This window comes from Elaeis guineensis, chromosome 10, assembly GCF_000442705.2.
Source record: "Elaeis guineensis isolate ETL-2024a chromosome 10, EG11, whole genome shotgun sequence".
Taxonomy (NCBI): Eukaryota; Viridiplantae; Streptophyta; class Magnoliopsida; order Arecales; family Arecaceae; genus Elaeis; species Elaeis guineensis.
This window is the reverse complement of record NC_026002.2, coordinates 8,629,089-8,650,943: the sequence shown is the minus strand read 5'-3', so window position 1 is coordinate 8,650,943 and position 21,855 is coordinate 8,629,089.

Genomic DNA, 21,855 nt, shown 5'->3' with positions numbered 1-21,855 from the left:
TACTTGGGATGTCTGGCTCCTTTTTAGTTCACCTACAAAGGCACTTGGATTGGACAGCTCAATGTAATGCTTTAAGCTCAATAGATCCACCTCATCTAAGAACAACTTTAAGCATGCATGGGAAGGAAATATTTCCTCCATTGCAATTTTTACCACCAGAGATCCAGAATTTGTCAGCCAAATGTGGAAGGCATTGCAAATTAAAGCAAGGTTTTGACAATATGGCAATCTCCACAAGTAATTAGAATTATAATAGAAATATTGGTCTTTACATGGCTACTTTAGTCATTATTGTTCAACTGGCCCTTCTTAGTTATGGAGACAAATAATGAACTACAATGGGAATAAATGTTCTTCTTTAGAAGCAATGGGGAAAAAATGACATTTTTACTTGTTCAAGTCATTATTCCTACAAAAGATACAATTTTTTGAAAATTATTCATAAAACAGAGCATATAATTTGAATTGGCATGATTATTTGGGATTTTTTTTTCTTTTCTTTTTATCAGGTGGAACGTGAAAAGTTAAATAAAAGTTGATACAATAATTAACAGATAAACAACAACTATTATTTAAACCTTTTATTTGCTTGTATGCTTGCACTAGGCATATGCAGTCCCCGTCTTAAAAATATTAAGCGCTGTAAATCAATAAAATCATCATGATAGACACATAAGTGTTAAATTTATTAAATAATATTTTATTAAACTTACGTATTAAATAGCAAATAAATATTATTTATCTATTCAAAAAATAAGATTATTCCTTTTTGCAAAATATTATGCATTTAGTGTTGTCTAGCTACTTTTTCCACATGTATAAATAAGATAGATGGTATTGGTTTGGTATATGCATCTATGTATGGCTATATAACTGGAGATAAAGACAGATTTAAATCACTATTTAGACAGGCATCTTCTATCATAAGCTGGGCAAACTCGTGGAAACCCTGGAATTAGTAATATATGCTACCATTGCTTAGTTGCCAAAGCCCATTACTCGGCTACCCCAATTCCTCCACATCTTTGAATTAATCCTAGAAGGAAAGATGGGATCTTGGTGGGGTTAGAGGAATTTCTTTGGTTCTTTGTGGGGAGAGACAATGTGGAGAATAATGTCACCGTAAAGCCCAACCTTGGAAGGGTGAAGTGGCATGGAGTATGGGAAGAGGAAAGGCAAGGTAAGTGTTGTGGACAATATTGGTATAGAAGGCATTAGCAACCTAAATGGTGATGGAACGACAATACGACTCCTTTAGATAGCATGCATCTATTAATTCGAAATTTAATTTGAAATTATATTTTTTTTTTGACCCAAACACTTTCCAAATGCGTGGGGTGATTACGGGCAAAAGTGAAGTGATAGAAAAAATCAAGATCAAAGAAAAAGGGATCAAAAAAGATGGCTAGTGGCGAGGTTGATATTGGTGGCAGCTAGAGTAGCAGGGGAGTAGTGGGCAAATTAGAGGTATTGGAGGTACATAGAGTAGAAGAGGAAGGAGATGTGGAAGAGGTTAAAGCATTAATTTATTGATGAACTATTATTCATTATGTTGAGACAAACACATGTTTTTATGGGCATACACTTTACATACTAGTGATGCATATGTACATAAGAGAATTACGATGATCATCAGACCTACCATCGATTGAGGAATATTCAAGGCCAAACCTTAGAACTGATTTTGACTTATACATAGATTTCTGTTGAATACATTTGTATCAAAATTCATGTTCTCTTCAACCCCCAATATAAATCAATATGTATCTTTTAACTCTCACATATGTGTTTGCTCCAAATATATATATATATATATATGTGTGTGTGTGTGTGTGTGTGTGTGTGTATCAAGTTGAAAGAGATTATGAAGTGGAATGAAGCAGATTTTTTTACAAAATTCAATATTTTTCTATATGGATAGGAATGATTTATTTGTCAATAGAACTATAATAACTAATGCCAATTAGGTTACATACTTAAAAGAGATTTAACCAGATTCTTTTTGCTAATTAACTACAAAATAACTAAATGATTCAGATTTAATATTAGAAATTTTAGTTAGTGAGTGAAATATCTGAAAAGTTGAAAAATATAAACTCTCTGTAATAAAGTATAAATAAAATGGTGGTTTCTATATTTGGAATATCGATTAGCATACCGAGGAATGCTTAGCAAGTCAAGAAAAATCATATTTGATGGCTTTGCATCCAACCGTCTCCTTGATGTGGTGAGGGGACCCATACTTCTTGACCTATGATTATGGCATCACATGAGATTCATTGTACATCAAAATCTATGGCAAGATGTCTCAAGAAGAGTGATGATGTTATGGAAGATGGTGGAAGCTCGAACAAGCCTCGTGCATCATAGAATGTTCTGTTGGAACTGGACCAAGGTAACGACCATGTCAAGTCGAGTTCATGCTGAGTCACATTCCGGTATCAACATAAAAATATTGGCTCAAAGCATTGCGCTTTCTAATTTTATTCTACACTTTATGGGTTCGGATTGTATTTTTTGCGTGAAAGAATGATTGATCTTTTCTATGACATTGACCATTGAATTGCATCCTTTACAGATCTCAAAGCACTCTGTACTACTTTATTAATCCATCTACATAAATCTCGAAGCAACCATTGCACGATCAAATAGTGAATTTGCATGAAAAAAGATGAATCTTTTTTTCGCATGAAAGATACAATCCCTATCTATATTTTATTACAGCTTGAGATTTACTTAGTGGCATATCCTTAAGCTCAGGCCTGACCCAATCGAAGTCGATATAGCTAAAATTTCCTAAATTGAAGCTTCATCCAAAACTAAATTTGTGGTACGAGCTTCAAACTACTTCCATTATATCTGCCGCTGAGTTAGGTTGCTATACATCTTTGATCATTTCCATTAAAGGTCAAATAAGGAGGTTAAGATTTAGAGGGAAAAAAATCTGCCTAGGTGCTATCAAAGTTGTTAAACCTAATGACCATGGCTCAACTTTGTGATTTTTGCAAACAATAGAAACATTACTGTAAGATGTCTAGCTTCATTTAAAATCCTTCTAAGTTCATAAATGTGTCTAACAATCAATTATTGCCGTGTTGGATTGTGCCCTAAGAGCAGCCACATGCTTTGAAAATTGTATAGCATCATTTAGCTAAAGCCCATCAAGCAATCTTATAGTTTTATACCTATATTGGAGGAACAAAAATCATATGGGCAGGCACCACAAAAGGAAATATGGGCTGGGTTTTTTATTTTGCCATATTTTCCTTGGTGTCCATCTTAAAGCAAAAGCTTAAAAGTCAGAGACTTCTCCTAGTAACAGAGTTGTCAGTTTTCATGATTAAAAAAAATTCAAAAAAGGAAACAATCGTGTATGGCATCCTCTTTCTTTTTTTTTAATAGCCAGATGATACATACCAAGCAAATTAATCAACTTATAAGCCAATATATATCTCTAAATATATCAATATATAGCTTTCAAAATATGATATTTATCAGTATACAAACAAGTAATACATACTTAGCAAATTAGTCATCTAGCAATCCAATATAATTTTTAAGCTAATTGATTTATTATTTATAAAATATCATCATCTCAGCATGCACTGTATGGTGGGTGATATACACTCGTTGACCTTCTGATATATATTACAAACTTTTTTAATACACACTTAATAGTGATCCAATAGACACATCTAAATATATAGTTTTTAAAAAATACTTTTTATTAGTATATACTAAATAACTAAATAATACGCACTAAACAAATTAAGTCAATTTAGTAGGCCAATACATATCTCGAGATACATCTATATACAGTTTTCAAAATATGAAGGTTATCAACACCAGTACATAATGCACCAGTACATAATGCATAGTTTTCTAACTTTATCTTATATATATATATATATATATATATATATATATATATATATATATATATATATATATATATATATATAATTATTATTTAGATTCCATTAATTCTTAGGTGCAAAGAATTTGGAAAAGAAAGAAAAATTTCAAGGAGGAGAGAGATTTGGAAAGGACAAGGAAGATCTCATAGATGGGAGGGATGGCTTGATGAGAGGTTTGATAAGGAAGAAAAAGGATGCTATGTGTGATTTTTTTTTTTATTATTTTCTTAAATCATGGGATCGACACCTCTGTTAGTAGGAGAAACATCTAATTTTTGGGCTTCTGCTTTAACATGGGTACAAAAGAAATGTAGTAAAATAAGAAGCATGCCCCATATTTTCTTCTGTAGCATCCAACCCATATGATTTTTGTTCATGTTAGAGATATGATATGTTGGATGTTTTTAATTAGTTTATGACTTTTCTTCTGAATAGCATATTGGACAGATTGTAGTTTACTGCTTTGAAATTCATAATTATCATGCTATTATCTCTCTACTGTTTTGTTGATATCTTGTTTCAGCTTCAATTTTGGTGATACGAGTGTTTGTTAGATGGAAATTGGGTATTTGATATGGTTCTAGTGTATTGAATGGAAGAAGTATATAAATAGTTGCATGAATTGCAGATTTTTTGAAATATTAATATGTAAAAAGGTTTATATGGGTGATTAATAATAGTAAATAGAGGGGAAAAATGCCTCTGAAGTAATGCTTAAAATGTCACAAATTCTCCAAATGGCTTGATTTCTAGCCACTTTTAGAAATGCGTGTAGTAAGGCTTACAAATGTAGCAAAAGCTGTAATTAGACTAATGTGATGTTCAAAAACTTTACAGTGGAATATAAAACAACATTTGTAAGCGTCCCAATAGCTTGACAGATCACAAATAATATAAGTCATGTTTCGTAAGTATCGCAATAAAATATTAAAGTGATATTTAAAATATCATCAAATTTGTAATAAAAAGATTATTTTATTTGTAATAACATTTATAAATGTCACATAAAATTGAAGAGCTATGTTTATGGCAAACATTGGAATAGAAACCAGGTTTCCAACCACAGACAAGGACAAGGACAATGATAAGGACACAAGCTAGCCAGGTTTCTGAATGTCTTCATATATAGTGTGAAAGCCTCAATTCTAAGCAAAACTCTACCTTCCTACCTTGCAGTTCAGTGCAATGTGGATGTTGGAGTGTGTCAGGTGATGTCAATGGAAATTAATGGTCAGGCATCATGTATAACTTGTACTCTCTAATTATCTATGATGATCAGTAGAGCATTTTGGGCTATCTAGTTGTTTGGGCACAAGGATTGTGATGTGTCAACATGATTGCAAGGGAATAATTAAGGAGAAGATATGAGGATAGAAATTCGGTCGGGGAATTAATAAGGAGGCGTTCATGAGTGGATCCATATATATTCTTGGATGTCTACAATGTCACAATTACGTTCCATAATATAGCTAGCCATCCTTTATTCTGAATTTGAACGAGTGCACGAGGTACATGCATGGGGGACAATCTGCTTGGACATTCATATTTCCAAGATGATCGATTAAGGTTCATTACTTGCTAAGCAAAGCTAAATCAGCCAACAAACCCATGCGCCAAAACATCATGAAGAGATTGGCCAGTTTGTCTTCTACCAATAGGAGGGTCCACCACCCTTGCATGTGGATGTCGGTGTTTATCTTTAGCATCAACCCCGTCGCTTTTCTTCAAACTTCTACCTCATTGTTTGTTTCATCTTCTAGTGATTCTAAACCTAAACCATCCATATATATATATATATATATATATATATATATATATATATACCAGAGAGAGAGAGAGAGAGAGAGAGAGAGAGAGAGGAGTATCACGATAAAATTAGGACAAGGAAGGCAGGGTACGAGAGAGAGAGAGAGAGAGAGAGAGAGAGAGAGGATCATGATAAAATTAGGACAAGGCAGGCAGGGCCCCACTGGGGATGTGGATAGCTCTCTTCAGTCACTCGTGCGAGCGTGTGCATGTGGCCTCTCTGTCTCGTACGGCCACAGCATCACAGATGTGTGAAAGGGAGAGTGTCTCTCTGTGTGTGTGCGTGTGTGATAGAGAGAGAGAGAGAGAGATGGAATTATTGAGCTTTCCGGGGTGGGGTGGTCAATCTCGACCTCTACCACGGAAAAGGCCAGCGGGTGGGCACGAACGAATCCACGGTGACCGCGACGAGTTATTGAATGATCTGGGACCCACGGGACTCACCTTCTCCCTGGCCTGGGCCCCACCATGCTCCTTTCGGCTTTGCTCCAGTCTTGACCACACACACCTCGTTTGATGTTTGTCTCAAAACATTCAATACTGCCATAGCTTCTTCAATTCTCCGCCGTGGGAATTGAGATTACATTATAATTAATGGTGTGTTAAGAAAACAAATAATAGAACGTGATTACGTTCTTAGTCGCTTCTCATGACAAATAATGAAGATTAAAAGACTATATACAGAGGAAAGAAAAACAACAGCATTACTTGTTTGAGTCACTATTTGTAAGAACATAATAAAGAAGATTGTTATAAAGCAAAGTATTTAGATGAACAATGAAAAATTAGATGACAATCGTTATCTCCATGAAAATAATGATATGCATTATAATTTTTGTTGCTAAAGATATAATTAAATTCTTTGCTTTGCCATTATAATATTATACTAACTATCATTTTAAACCATGATCTGTTTGTAGCAATGCAGCTTTTTGCTCTTTGTTGTTGTCTGCCTCGTAATTGTTCAATCAATCACAGTTATCTATATAGTTTAATTGTCAGATACTTCTTTCTACATTAGAAGAAAATAGATTTTATGTATGACTAACTAGCAATCAAGTCATATACATCAATTCATAACTATGATGTGTATATGTGTATACATACATGCATACATACAGACACACATATATATACACGAGTCAGATAGCTATGCAGGATATTTTTTTTTAGATCTAATTAAATTGGTCAAATATATAAACAAATCATGCGTTCAATTAACTAGGCCTAGAAATACATGGCATTTAGGCTCGTGACACACTCTTCATTATTGAGACAAGTGACGAGCCTCCATGAGTGGAAGGATGTGGCGGTCTCCACAAAATGTAGGGTATGAGTCTAGATGGAATGCCAGAGTGGATCAAGCTATCTAGTAGCCGGTTTCCTTCAAAGTTTCTCTCAAGATAAGTAGAAGAGACCATTGCATGAGCTAAAGCTGTTGATTAGATGCATCCAAGTGCAGCACCCTTACCAATTTTCAAGCTTTTTAAAAAATACATATAGAAATCTAACATCAGGTGCTCTGCATAAAAATTAGAATATAGAGATAATATCCATCATCTAATTTTTTTGCCAAGTCAATTTCCCACCCTACTCTAACATTAAAGTTTGCATTTGCCAGAGAAAAGAATGTATGCAGTGTATACATGGCGAGATTAAATTCAATAATAGAAAAAAAAATAGTAATGAGGTAAGATAAACAAAATTTATAGTTGTACTAAAAACTAGATGTTGTACAAAATATTTATATTTTTGTTTGAGATGATCATTGCATGAAAAAGTTGCTACTGTATCTAGATGTAAATGATATCTAGATACCAAAGCAGGTTTTTCTTACAAAATAGAACCATAAATAACATTTTTTTGTGCACAAAATAGTTCTATTTAAATTTTTTTATTTTTTAGTTTACTTGAGGAGAGTGCAACGAATCTAATTTAAATATTAAAAAAATGATTAATGAATGAAATAAGTAATGCAATGTGGAAAGGTGCGAATACAGGCTTCAAGAATTTAATTTTAACATAATTATGTTCTATTTATTTTTAATATATTATACTCAATTTCATAGCTTTAAGAAATAGTATTAGTTAAAGATAAATGATCTTGCACAGGCCTTTTTGTTCATGCTTCTAGAAAATAATTTTGTCATCCTCTGGTGCCATTTTGTTAAGTGTTGCATGCGGGGCCTCCAACATGTGCAGCACATAATCCTTAAATTTTGTTAATTTTTTGTGATGGATAGACCGCTTGTGAGTTGTGGCTTATGAAGAGTGGAAGCGAGCCCTTAGTTTCCAAAAGAGAAAAGAATAAAGAAAATTTGGTGAGAGCACAACCACTGAAATTATTGATAAGAAAAAAGGTCTGCTATGATGGCATACGCTCTTAGAGTCTTCAGGTCTTCAGGCAATTCATTTCCGGACAAATACAGTGTTGGTCTTCTTCATTTGCTTTCTCGTTCTCGTCTTTTGTTATCTTCCTCACTATTGCATGCGACTAACCCTTATTTCTAATTATTTTCATAACAAATTAGGTGAGGAAGGGTTCACTGCAACAAAAAAGATTATTTATAATATAAAAAAATATTACAAATATTAAATTTTTATCATAAATATTTATTTATGATAAAAATTTCATCACTAATACTGCGTCACTAAAAATATGATCGCAGATATTATTTTGCGATGGAAAATGAATTTCGTCACTAATAACATATTTTTTATGACGAAAATTTACGTCGTAAATTTTTTTTATTTTTTAAATTATTTACAAAAAAATTTTGTCGCAAATATAGTCTTTTACGATGGAAATACATTTCCATCGTAAATAAGATTATTTACGATAAAAAATTTTTATCATCAATAATTTAATAAAAAAATCTTAATATTTTTTAAAAAAATAAAATAATTTTTTTTGCACTAAAAAATTTCGTCATCAATATTTTTGTCTCGAAAAATACTATTGGCGACAAAAAAAATTCTGTAGCAAATAATTTTAAAAATGATTTTGAAATTTTTAAAAATTATTTGTGATGGATCATTTCCATCGCAAATAAGCTTATTTGCGATGCATTGTCCGTCGCAAATAATTCAGTCACTAATTAAAATATAATATTTTTTAAAAAATAATTCATAAATATATATGTTTAAATTTATATTTTTAGTATTTATATTTATAATGTATAAAATTAAAATAAAAAATTATCAAAAAATAAATTTGATCATTTTATTATATTAAAAATAAATTTAATAATTACAAAAAATCCAAAATAAAAATATAAAAATAAGCTGCTGGCCATCAAGCATCAGTATCTAGAGAAAGAGAGCGGGTGGAGGAGCTCGGACTGGCCTACTACTGTCTCATCTGCTCCATCTACACCATCTGTTCCATCATCTGTCTTATTAGCTGTCGATCTTCATCAGCGTGCTATCGATCTTCATCAGCCCGCTGTCAATCTTCCACAGCATGTCTCTATATCTCTGTCAGTCGGGCATCGCAGGTAGTATGAACGTCAGTTAGGGATGAACGTGAGGATGGGGGAACTCTGATCCCATATACTTGCCCCATAACATAATAGGATCTCGTACCAAGCACCTGATCACAGATCTAATCATCTCTGGGTGCGGTCGAGCTCTCAGGGATAAGCTGGGATCTAAACTCCATCATACGATCTTGAAAATTAAAGTTATAGGTATTCTAAGTTTGTACTGAAAATCAAAATATCAATAAAAAAATAGTTGAAAAAATTTACATAAAGCTCCTAGCTCTCTGTCGTCCACTACCCTGACAGTTGTCGATAGGTCCGCTGGTAGATCTTGATCCTACCAGGAAGCTCGTCACTTTCTACATCTCTCTGCAATTTGAGAATAATTAATAAAAAAATTTTAAATAGTTAAAGAGTTAAAATATAATAAATAGAAATTACTTACCATCTGTTCTATAAGGCGAGCGAACGGCCTCGAACACTTATAGTGCACGACGGTCTATCTCACCCAGTTTCTGACCCGGATGATCAATTGATCAATGTATATAATTCATCCAACTTTTATCGATATCCATCTGACAATAAAGAATAATGCTTAATGAGTCCTAACTCCACCAACTCCTTCCTAATAGGTGTGGCCCTATCCCTTTCAAAAATACATCACTTTTATTGTTGCCACAGCTTTATTTTTTATTCCATATCTGGAGAATATCTAACAGCATCTCTCTATAGTTCTCCAAGTATACGATATAGATAGATCAAATTTTAACCACATCTAATATGTATCTAGAGAACAAACGAAATAACTACAATGAAATTTTTCATAATAGAATAAAAAATATCATAACAATAATAAAAAAATGATATATTTTTGAACTGCCCAAACGAAGCATTTAAGAGCCATTCACAGAGTCTGTTTTGGGGACCCTGTGACCGACTCTTAAACAAAAATCTAAGGTTACATCAATACATGCATTAAATCACTACCATGCATCTCTCTATAGAAATAGAGAGATATAGCTGGATCCAAGCTGGATCCGAATCAGATTTCGATCTGGATCCCAACTCAGATCTGGATCCTGATCCGGATCCCAATCTAGATTTTGATCGGATCCAACCAGGATCATGATCTGGATTCAAACCGAATCCCAACCCAGATCCCGGACTAGATCCCGACTCGGATCCTGACCTTGATCCAATCCGGATCGTGATCTGGATCTCAGATTGGATAGTTCATATGCATTAAAAATTCACTGAAGGATTCGGCTAATCTTAGTTAAAACACTAAATTATAATCATAATAAATTATATGCATTAAATTATAAATAAATATGTATTAAATTATAACAAGCAAAAATATATATATTAAATTATAACAAAAAAAATATATTTTATTAGTAATTAAATAATAAAATATTTGATTAATATTTTATTTAATTTTTTTCTTCATTTCTTCCATCCCTTCCTCCCTCTTGACCCCGACCGATCTTCCTCCACTAGCGGCCGACCCACACCCACCCTCTAACGGTGCGCCACCCACGGCCTCACCCCACCCATCGTGCCACCCCCTCCACCCACCCGCCCCTGGCTCCCGTGCCACCCCCGACTGCCCGCCCACCCCCACCTTAAGAAACCCCCTCCACCCTCTAGCCCCCCGGGCCCCCGCAACCCCCTCCGCCCTCCGGCCACTCGACCCCACGGCCCCCCATGCCATCGTCCGCCCAACCCCACAGCACTCGAACCTCCTTCAAGTTGTCGCCATCACCCCAACACCCGCCGCCATCCCCCCAACCCCCAGCTCCTGCACCCGCACCCCATCATCGTCGGACGGACCCCGACGACCCACGCCCCATCCCTCCTCCGCACCCCATGGCTTCCCATTCCCCAGGGCCGAACCCCCTCCCCTCCATCGGCGGCTCCATGCTATGGCGACCACTGACACGTGCCGACGGGGGCATCGTACATCGCTCATCGGTGGATTGATCAACCAAAAAAAAAAAAAGGCCGGTGGTGGGTGGAAAACAACAACGGATCATACATGTAGGGGAAGAGGAGTCGTTGGTGATAGTCGATGAAAGTAATAGTGGAAAGCGATAGCGGAGCTTGGGAAAGCGATGAGAGAGCTAGCCGATTAAGCCCGAGAGCGAGAAAAGTCAGGAGGAAATGCAGGAACCCAAAACACGCACAGACGAAGTGACAGAAAAATCCGGCCACCAGATATTTATTGGACTTTTAGCGATGCAAATTATTTTCTGTCACTAATAATTATTTATTTGCAATGAAATATAAATTTTTATCGCTAATAATTTTCATCAAAAAAATAAATTTTTTCTCTCTGAAAAATTTTAATTTGCATCACTAATAATTATTATTAGCAACGAAAAAGATTATTCCATCGCTAATAATTTCCACAAAAAAATAATTTTTTTTCTAAAATTTTTTTCTCTAAAAAATTAATAAAAAAATTTAAAAAATTTATTTACAATGAAAAATAATTCAAGTATTTTATGATAGATTTTTTGATCATAAATTTTTTTATATTTTACAACCAAAAAATTGATCGTAAATATATTTTACAAATGAATACAATTTTTTCTATTTTTTTCTGAATATGATATAATTTTAGAATTTAAAATATACTTTTATCATTTATTATCTAAATAATTATCATTAGAGTATCTTCACAAAAGACCACCTCGATTCTTATGCCCTAGCTATATCAATCAATAAAATTTGATTCGACGGTCACGAACGACCGCATAATGATCTGATAGATAGAGACCACTGATGAATCCAAAAATTTATAATGATAATTTTAATGATATTTGTAAGATACTATTAAAATTTTACTTCAATTGACATCATTATTATGGTCAATTTAGCACGAAATAGTTTGGACCGTTAAATAAAAAATGAGTGATCAAAAGGCTAAACGGTATCTGATTATAAGATAATTTTTTTAGATAAATGATCTTTGCTACTACTTTGATCATTTATATGCTGGTGATCGTAAAATTTAAAATATACATATATAAAGTATTTAAAATTATATGTCTCTTGATACACATTCTTGAAGTCCTTAAGCAATTATACTTATGCTTTTGTAAGATCTACTTAACGTGGATGGTTCATATAAGCGGAATTTGAGTTTTACGATCACCACTGTATAGATGATTAAAGTAGTGGTAAAGATCAATTATCTAGAAAATAGACTTATAATCGAATACTATTTGGCCTCTTGATCATACATTTTTCATTTAACGGTCCAAATAATTTCATACCAAATTAACCATGATAATGATGTCCGATTGAAGTAAAATTTTGATGGTATGTCATAAATATCATTGAGATCATTGTTTTAAATTTTTAGAATCATCAATAATCTCTATCTATCAGATCATAATGCGATTATTTGTGATCGTCAAAATCAAATTTTATTGATCGACATAGCTATGGCTATCAGATCGAGGAGATCTTTTTTGACGATACTCTAACGATAATTATTTAGATAATAAATGATGAAGATGGACTTTAAATTTTAAAATTATACTATATTCAGAGAAAAATAAAAAAAAATATTCGATTGCAAAATATATTTGTGACTGATTTTTTGGTTGTAAAATATATAAAAATTTATGACCAAAATATCAGTCATAAAATATTTGAATTATTTTTCATTATAAATATTTTTTTTAATTTTTTTATTAATTTTTTATTGAGAAAAATTTTAGAGAAAAAAATTATTTTTTGGTGGGAATTACTAGCGACCGAATGACCTTTTCCATCGCTAATAATGATTATTAGTGACATAAATTAAAATTTTAATGCAAATAATTTTTTTAAATTTTTTGTTAATTTTATTTAAATAGAAAAAATTTAGAGAAAAATTTTATTTTTTAGTAAAAGTTATTAAATTTGCTAATTATTTGTAATGAAAATTTTGCATCACAAATAATAATGTATTTATGATGAAAAAATAATTTTTATCATAAATAATTATATATTTATGATAAAAAAATAATTTTTATCTCAAATAAGCTGGCATTTATTTATTTTTAAAACTTCTTATTTTTTGCAGATTATTTGTAATGAAAAATTTGTATCATAAATAATCAATATTTATGATGAAAATAAAATTTACGCTGTAAATAATAAATTATTTATGATGAAAATATTTTTTTATAAATAAGCTAGAATTTATTTAGTTTTAAAAATTTTTATTTTTTATCAATTATTTACGATGGATAATTTGCTTCGTAAATAATCAATATTTACGATGAAGATTAAATTTATATCATAAATAATTTATTATTTGTGATGTAAATATTTCATCACAAATAAGCTGGATTTATTTAGTTTTAAAATTTTTGATTTTTTGCTGACTATTTGCGATGGAATCATTGCGTCGTAAATAATAAATTATTAATGACTAAAATTATTTTTACATTACAAATACTTTATTATTTGCAATGCAAATTTTTTATCACAAATAATCTGACATTTATTTATTTTTAAAATTTTTTATATTTTATTGATTATTTATGATAAAAAATTTATATCGTAAATAATATATTATTTGTGATATAAATGTTATTTTCATCATAAATACATAATTATTTACGATGAAATTCTTATTACTTCATAAATAATTGATTATTTGTGATAGAAATATAATTTCATCATAAATATTTTTATTTATGATGAAAATATTTATATCGTAAATAATTTGATCATAAAAATCTTATTATCTTGTAGTGGATTTCGCCATCCTCTTATTTTCCTAAAGAAAAGAAATAAAAAGAAAAAAGTGCCTTTCCCAAGGCACATAAATAACAAAAGAAAATTTATACTAGACAAAATTAAACATCCATAGCCATCCATTATTCTATTCTGTGTATTGTATGTGCCAGGCGCTACACCTGTTCATAACATTTCTAGAGGATGATTTTCTTCATCCCTTTTTTAGGCACTTTTCACTGCATAATTATTGACGAAGAAAGAGGAAAAAAATGAGCACACAGAAAAATTGAAGAGTATATTTATTGAATCTACTTCAAAAAATATACTAATAGATTTATTGATTTAGGGTCTCTATGTTTACATGTTTACAAATACAACTGGCCCATTCCAATAAGTCATTGCAAAGAAAATTCTACAATAATAAATAAATTATATATAGATAAACAATGATAAATCAACGATCTTTCTCATCGATATAAGTACCAAATCTCTCTCAAAGGATTTCAAGATTTATTTTGCATCTTAAGCTCCTCCTATATAGATCGACATATTACTGAATGTAGATCAAACATGCAATCTCGAACAAAAACCTATTAAATCAAGCAACAGTAGTAAGAACAAATATAGAAAAAAAATAAATTTATCTAAAAAAATAAAAATAAAAATAATGAGTTCGATTCCTCTCATAAAAAAATCTCATATCTCTCTCCTTTTTCAAAAAATTTTCTTTTTATGTAACTCACTCTCCTTTATAAAACCAGCACTCTCTCTGAGACAAAAAATCATCATCTCCCACTAAAAAATAAAAACACCACTATCCCACTTCAACAAAAGAAAATATACTAAGATATATTATACCTAAGGCTCAACCTAACTAAAGTGAACTAGCACTAAATGACAAACTATTCCAACTAAAATTAGAATAAGAAATAAAAATAAACTAAGAATATATAGAATCCTAGCATAAGCATGATAAGAAATAAACTCCCGGCATCCTATAGCTCCTCTATTATTTAATCATGTGGTCCACAATAGAAGGGATCTAACTTGAACATCACCAACATTTCTGAAGCACATTTTCAAGAAAAAGCTTCTTTCCCTAATAACAATATCTACATTCCGAACATGCCTCCTTCGGCGCCCTAAAATTTGCTAGTTTTCATCCATTCCAAATAACTATGCTTCCTTCAACATCCTTTGGGTGATTGCATCAGCCTTATTCAAAATGATGTCCTAAACAGAAGATATTATGATCCAAGAAGTTCATTAGGGGCAAAAGATAGAAGTAGAGCAAGGATAAATTAGGTTGCTTTAAAAATAATAATAATAAATTCAACATTTTCAAATAACACCATCAACAAAATTAAATCAAGAGTTGAGCAACCTCAGAAATTTTAAGAGGGAGGACTATTTAGGACCCACCCCAAGTATCAGTAAAATGCTGCTCGAAACTCACATCTTAGCTACTAAAGTTTTGTCTTTTATTTTCATCCTTACTGTACAAGCAACACATTGGTTTGTCTTCTCAATCAATGCCTACAAGGTGTATTTGGTAGCATTCAGCATTATCCCTTTGCCTAGCAAAAACCATCTTTCGACATAATTTTTGTAACTATGGTTTCCGACCCATCAGCTGAGCTAGAAGACATCCTCCTATTTCTGATTGCTAAAAGCATAGGTAAAGAAACTGGATTTCACACACACAAAAAAAGGCAATGGAGAAATGAAGGCTTGGCTCCTATGCAAGAAAACAAAACAAAACTGGGGCTAAGGGGCAGAAATATAAAGGTATTACATAAAAGAAATATCAGCAAAAATTTAGATGATAAATTTGATTTACTTACTACTCTGGATTTGTACATACAAGACAAAAAAATCATCCTCTTTTCTTAAATAGAAAAGAATGATAGCATTCATGCTACAAATCTCAAGAATAATTTTTTTGATGATCAAATCTCAAAAATAATAACATCCTAATATCATCACCCTAGCTAAAATAAAGAAAATCACAAAACTAAAAAATTCCAACAAAACATAGTTTCATAATATACAAACTACAAACTGATCCAACAAATACCCAACTTGGACAAACAAAAAAAAAAAAAAAGGAAAAAAGATTAGCAAGTTATACTCAAGATTATAGGAGAAAAGAATCAAAAAAATTATATTTTTTATTAAAAACTCAAATTAGATTATTATAGATTAGAAAGAAAAAAACATAGCAACAATCTAAACATATTATAGATTAGAAAAATTATAATACTCTATCCCTGGCCCTAATCTATGATTAGAATTTTCTCCTCCTTTAATTATATCATCCCTATTTCCTGCCCTACCCTACCCCCTTTTTTCTATGGTTAGGGTTTCTATTTATAGAGTTTACCTCCTCCTTGGTACAGTCATCGAAAATTCTACTGTCAATATTAGCCCACTCATTTTCTTTGCTACTCCTTCCCTATCTCTCGCTTTTTCTAGGATTGTAGTACAAATTACCACTACTACAACAACTATTCACTTGGGGCCCATTAAAGCCATTAGGAGAGGAAGAAAGAGAGAGAGGATCTATGGATGGCAGTGAAATAAGGGATAGCCCTACACTTGTCCATACCACCGGACCGAGTGAGGGGAAAAAGATGAGAGGAAGAGAGAGGAATGGGGTCTAGGGTTATCAGTGATGCGACAACTCGTCATGTGGCTTGATGCACGGTGGAGTTTTTCTAATAGCAAAAATTAGAGTTCTACTGGGTTTTCAAACAAGCTTGGGTCCCTTTTTCTATCACCCCATGGAGGGATTCGTGGCAGTCGAGAAGGGTGGCAGCCTCTCCTCCTTTATCCTCCTTCAACATGATTACTTAGATGGCACTAACGATAGTAAAGATGAAGTAGGGAGGTAAGATCGACTGTGGGATTGCTAATTAGCTCAATAGAATACAAAGAAGGAGAGAAAGGAAGCTGGTGGTGGTGGTGTTAGCATGGAGAGGAGAAATAAGAGAGAGCCATATGCCTCCCCTTTCTAGGCCATACTCGATCAAATGGATTGCCCATGTCGCAACATATCCATGTATGCGGGAACGAGGGATGGTGAGGGACGTATGAGAATAATGAGGATGTAAGAGGTGGCATGTGTTACTCCCCACATTCTTAATGAAAGGACAGGTGATCTTTATACATAACACATGCCATGTCATACATCTGACTGATAGCCTGATGATTGATCAACACACTGAACTCCCCTTTAATGTATGTAGATATGTGTATGTGCACAGAGAAAGAGAGAGAGACAAAATACATACGTGCATACATATTTGTGTATATATATATATATATATATATGGATTGTGCTACACTTGAGTAAATATCTATATTAGATGATGAAGATCTCATTTAATGATCCGAATCATTGGTTGTGATCTATTATCTTTAATCTATTTACATATATTAAAAATTATATGATTTGAAAACTCCTAATTTATACTTTAAGTGATCAAAAAAAAATATTTATATTATTTAGATATCTAATTTTTTAATTATTTAATGTAAAAGCTAAGATCTTCAAATTTCATGATTGTTTAGTATATAAGTAATTTACAAATAATATATCACATTCGACGAGTCCAATGCGTTAATATCATTTAATATAGATATGATCAAATCTAAATAAAAATCCACTCGAGTATAATCGAATCCAGCTCTATATATGCAAATATGTACATACATAAATGTATATTTTTATATATCTACATATATACATATGCATGCATACATGCACATATACATACATACATACATATATACACACACACATATATATATATATATATATATATATATATATATATATATATATATATATATATATATAATTTTAATATGTAAATTTAGTTTTGATTTTGAGAATGGAAGCCGCGTGTATTCTCTCTGTGAGCAAGAGAGAGAGAGAGAGAGAGTAAGCGATACGTTTGTCTGCGGTGGGATCGAAAAGCAGGGATATGGTGATCGCCAAAAGCTTCCGTGCAGTCACATGGATTTCTTTGGCGGACTTTTTGGATTTGATAACCTGACAACCATTATTTAATTAAAGAATGGGTTCTGCGTGCGTAAGACTTTGGGAATTTTCTCAATTACCCCTTCGACATATTCCCATTCACAAAGTCACCTTTTATTTATAATATTCAAGTCTTGACTTCAATCATCAAGAGGGTGGTTTTCCAAGAAATACAGATGATATGCTGTTGATCGTTGCATAAACTTTCTATATGGCCTTCCAAATGCAAGCTTTGGCAAGTTGAATGCAGAGAAAATAACTATGAAGACAGTTTCTTAAGTACATGAGCCCTCATACCTAGAATCTTAATGATGAAAAATAATATATGGTCCACTTGTCTGTGAGTTTCACATTTTTTTTTCCTTTTTCCTTTTAACAAAATTATTTTTTTTATATATTTATCTGTTGGTTCTCCTATGTATGATTTTTTATAATATGAAAATGAGTGAATACGTAGAATATGATCAATATTCTATAGACACTTTTATAGGGCATATGGTTAAATTATCCAAGGCCAAGAAGATCTTATTTTTTTAAGAGCAATTCATATAAGATTCACGAATTTATAGTTATGGAAAGTTTTTGTGGAATAATGACAGGAAGAATATGTAGTTGGTTGATTGGATTTTTAACTTCCTACTTTTCAAGTGTTGCTTGTGTATGAAATTATCTATAGGAATTAAGAATACTGTTTTCTTCATTTCTCTTTTTTGATGATTTTTTTTTTTTTTTTTTTTGGATGATGATGATATAGTTATCTTCATTTTCTCATGATCATCATTATTCAGGAACAAGCCAGTCTTGCCTTCATACTATACCCACCTCAATAATTTTTTCAATGGCTCCACCATTTTTCTCCAAGCGGTGAAGTGCCAACCCATAGATGAAAAGAAAGATAACCAATCCCTGCTTCATCTTGCACGTTTTACATGGAGTCTTTCTCCTATCTAAATAATTACACTAAAATATCCAAATCTAAGTACATGAGTGCTTGCACCAAGCTATTCCTAAACTCAACAGCATGCTCCATTCTAACAATAGTTTAGCCTCAATAGTGGAATTGTATTTCAAATGGATTTTCTCTTTTTTTTGTTTTATTATTATTATTTTTTTTTTTTTTTGGGTCAATATATAAAAGAGATGTAAGGTTTTACAAATCCTTGGTTGTCATCAAAAATAGTCAAAAGTTACAGAAGTAGCATAGTAAACTTGAAAAACCTAACGTCGAAGCGACAAAAATAACCAGATAAATAGTTTGCAACTTTACAAACACGTCCAAAATACAATTCAAACACAAACTAAAGCATCAACTAAGATAGGAGAGATGTCTCAATCAGTTTGCCTTGATGCCTCCACATTGCTTGAAAATGATGCATCTTCAGATAAGGTGGGTACTACTACAGAGTTGTAATCTATTGACACAGCAATTTGTTGCTTCTTGACATCTGAACGATTACATTTAGAATATAATCCTAGTTCCATGAAATGAATCTCGTGCAACAATTTGGAAGGCCCAATAACTTCTCCATACGTTTGGAGTACAAAACATCCTCGATCATCAGTCTGATTGCTTAAAAAACAATCTAGAAAGCTGATACGTTATTTGCAACCAATTAGAATTTTGTTTAAGGCTTTTTGATTAGTTCCATATGTTGAGGACTTAGAATTCGTCATGTGATTGGCAATTGTAGTCACAATACTAGCATTAAAATTTTAGAAATTGATCTTTTTCTATTGTTATTTCCTCATGAATTCTTCGGCAAGATGAAGGCATGCATGCATTTAGAATGATTGAAAGATGATTGAGAATCAATGAAAAAATCATAAGGATCAGAAGAACACACCTAAAATTGCATGAAAGAATCTAAAGACAAAATAAAAGAAATATTATAGCAAGTTAAAAGAGTAAATCCTACAAGTTATCCAAGAAAGCATGAAAGCCACAAGGCAATTACAAAAGGCATTGAAGCTCGTTCGATCGGCACAGAAAACGAAACCATTTCTGAAGTTTGATGTCCTCTATTGAGATCTCCCAATCTGATCGGCTCCTCTAATATTTATGGAGAGAAATTTGATTGATTTCCCTCATCAAAAACTATCTTTGAGTAATGATTTCGAGTGCCAATTACCATTTGCTTAGTTGATTTTGCATGTATCTTTTTATACGTAACGCCACTTCTCCTCCAGGAAAAGCCATATGTCACTCCCAGATCATCCAAATAAATAGTCAAAATTCAAGTTAAAATTTTGTCAGATGGTTAACTAATAAACAAGTTAATAATATGTCCAATAGAAAAGCTAGTAAGCTTTAGTTGGTTAGCTTCAACTAGTCAATAAATTTCAAGACTACACAAATAATCGGTTAGTAGGATCACCTGACCCACCATGGGCGACTTCAACCATCTTGAGTAGGTCTGGATTAAGTTTTGAGAGAAAGACCCCCCGTATCTAAGGCTGAAATATGCACTAAAAATTTTCAAAACCATAACTTGCTCCTGCTATATCTAATTAAAGATACTCTTTCTTAAAATTAGATAACTTTTCAAGATCTACAAGGATGCAACCTTTCCAAATAAGTTATCATACATTACCAATTAATGTAGGGTTTTGATAATATTTAAGCTGGAAATGTGGGTATGTCAAATTAAGAAAAAATTCTTTTGGATAAACTTGGACTAGATACATCTTCCAGTCTAAGAACAATTAGGTGACTAATAAAAGGAAAAACGATATAGAAATTGAGCTCTAGTCTTAGAAATATTTTAAATTTTTATTATTTTTACTATAGGCACTTATTATTTAGGAGTGACTATAATGTCTTTTAAGTAGAAGGTGAATCTGAGACTGATTTAGAGACTTAGATCTTAGCCTTTTAAATAACGGACACCGATATTAGTTTCATATATCTTTTACAAAAGTAAAGGATTAGAACCCTACTTTTTGAAATTCTTAATATCATATATTATTTTATTCTGAGATATTTGAGTTAGTTAGGTTAAAGAAAATATTTTTCTTCTTTTCAAGTGGATCAATTTCAAGGGCATGTTAGAAAATTTGCAAACTTTGGAACTCAAATCTCGGCAAAAAATTCTCTTTCCTTTTTGTAGATCCCTTTACAACTAAACACAGCCTATGTTTCTTCTTTTTCTTTTTTTTCTTTTTTGTCAACACTTAGTATCTAGATACCAAAGCAGGTTTTTCTTACAAAATAGAACCATAAATAACATTTTTTTGTGCACAAAATAGTTCTATTTAATTTTTTTTTTATTTTTTAGTTTACTTGAGGAGAGTGCAACGAATCTAATTTAAATATTAAAAAAATGATTAATGAATGAAATAAGTAATGCAATATGGAAAGGTTCGAATACATGCTTCAAGAATTTAATTTTAACATAATTATGTTCTATTTATTTTTAATATATTATACTGAATTCATAGTTTTAAGAAATAGTATTAGTTAAAGATAAATGACCTTGCACAGGCCTTTTTGTTCATGCTTCTAGAAAATAATTTTGTCATCCTCTGGTGCCATTTTGTTAAGTGTTGCATGCGGGGCCTCCAACATGTGCAGCACATAATCCTTAAATTTTGTTAATTTTTTGTGATGGATAGACCGCTTGTGAGTTTGTGGCTTATGAAGAGTGGAAGCGAGCCCTTAGTTTCCAAAAGAGAAAAGAATAAAGAAAAGTTGGTGAGAGCACAACCACTGAAATTATTGATAAGAAAAAAGGTCTGCTATGATGGCATACGCTCTTAGAGTCTTCAGGTCTTCAGGCAATTTATTTCCGGACAAATACAATGTTGCTCTTCTTCATTTGCTTTCTCGTTCTCGTCTTTTGTTATCTTCCTCACTATTGCATGCGAC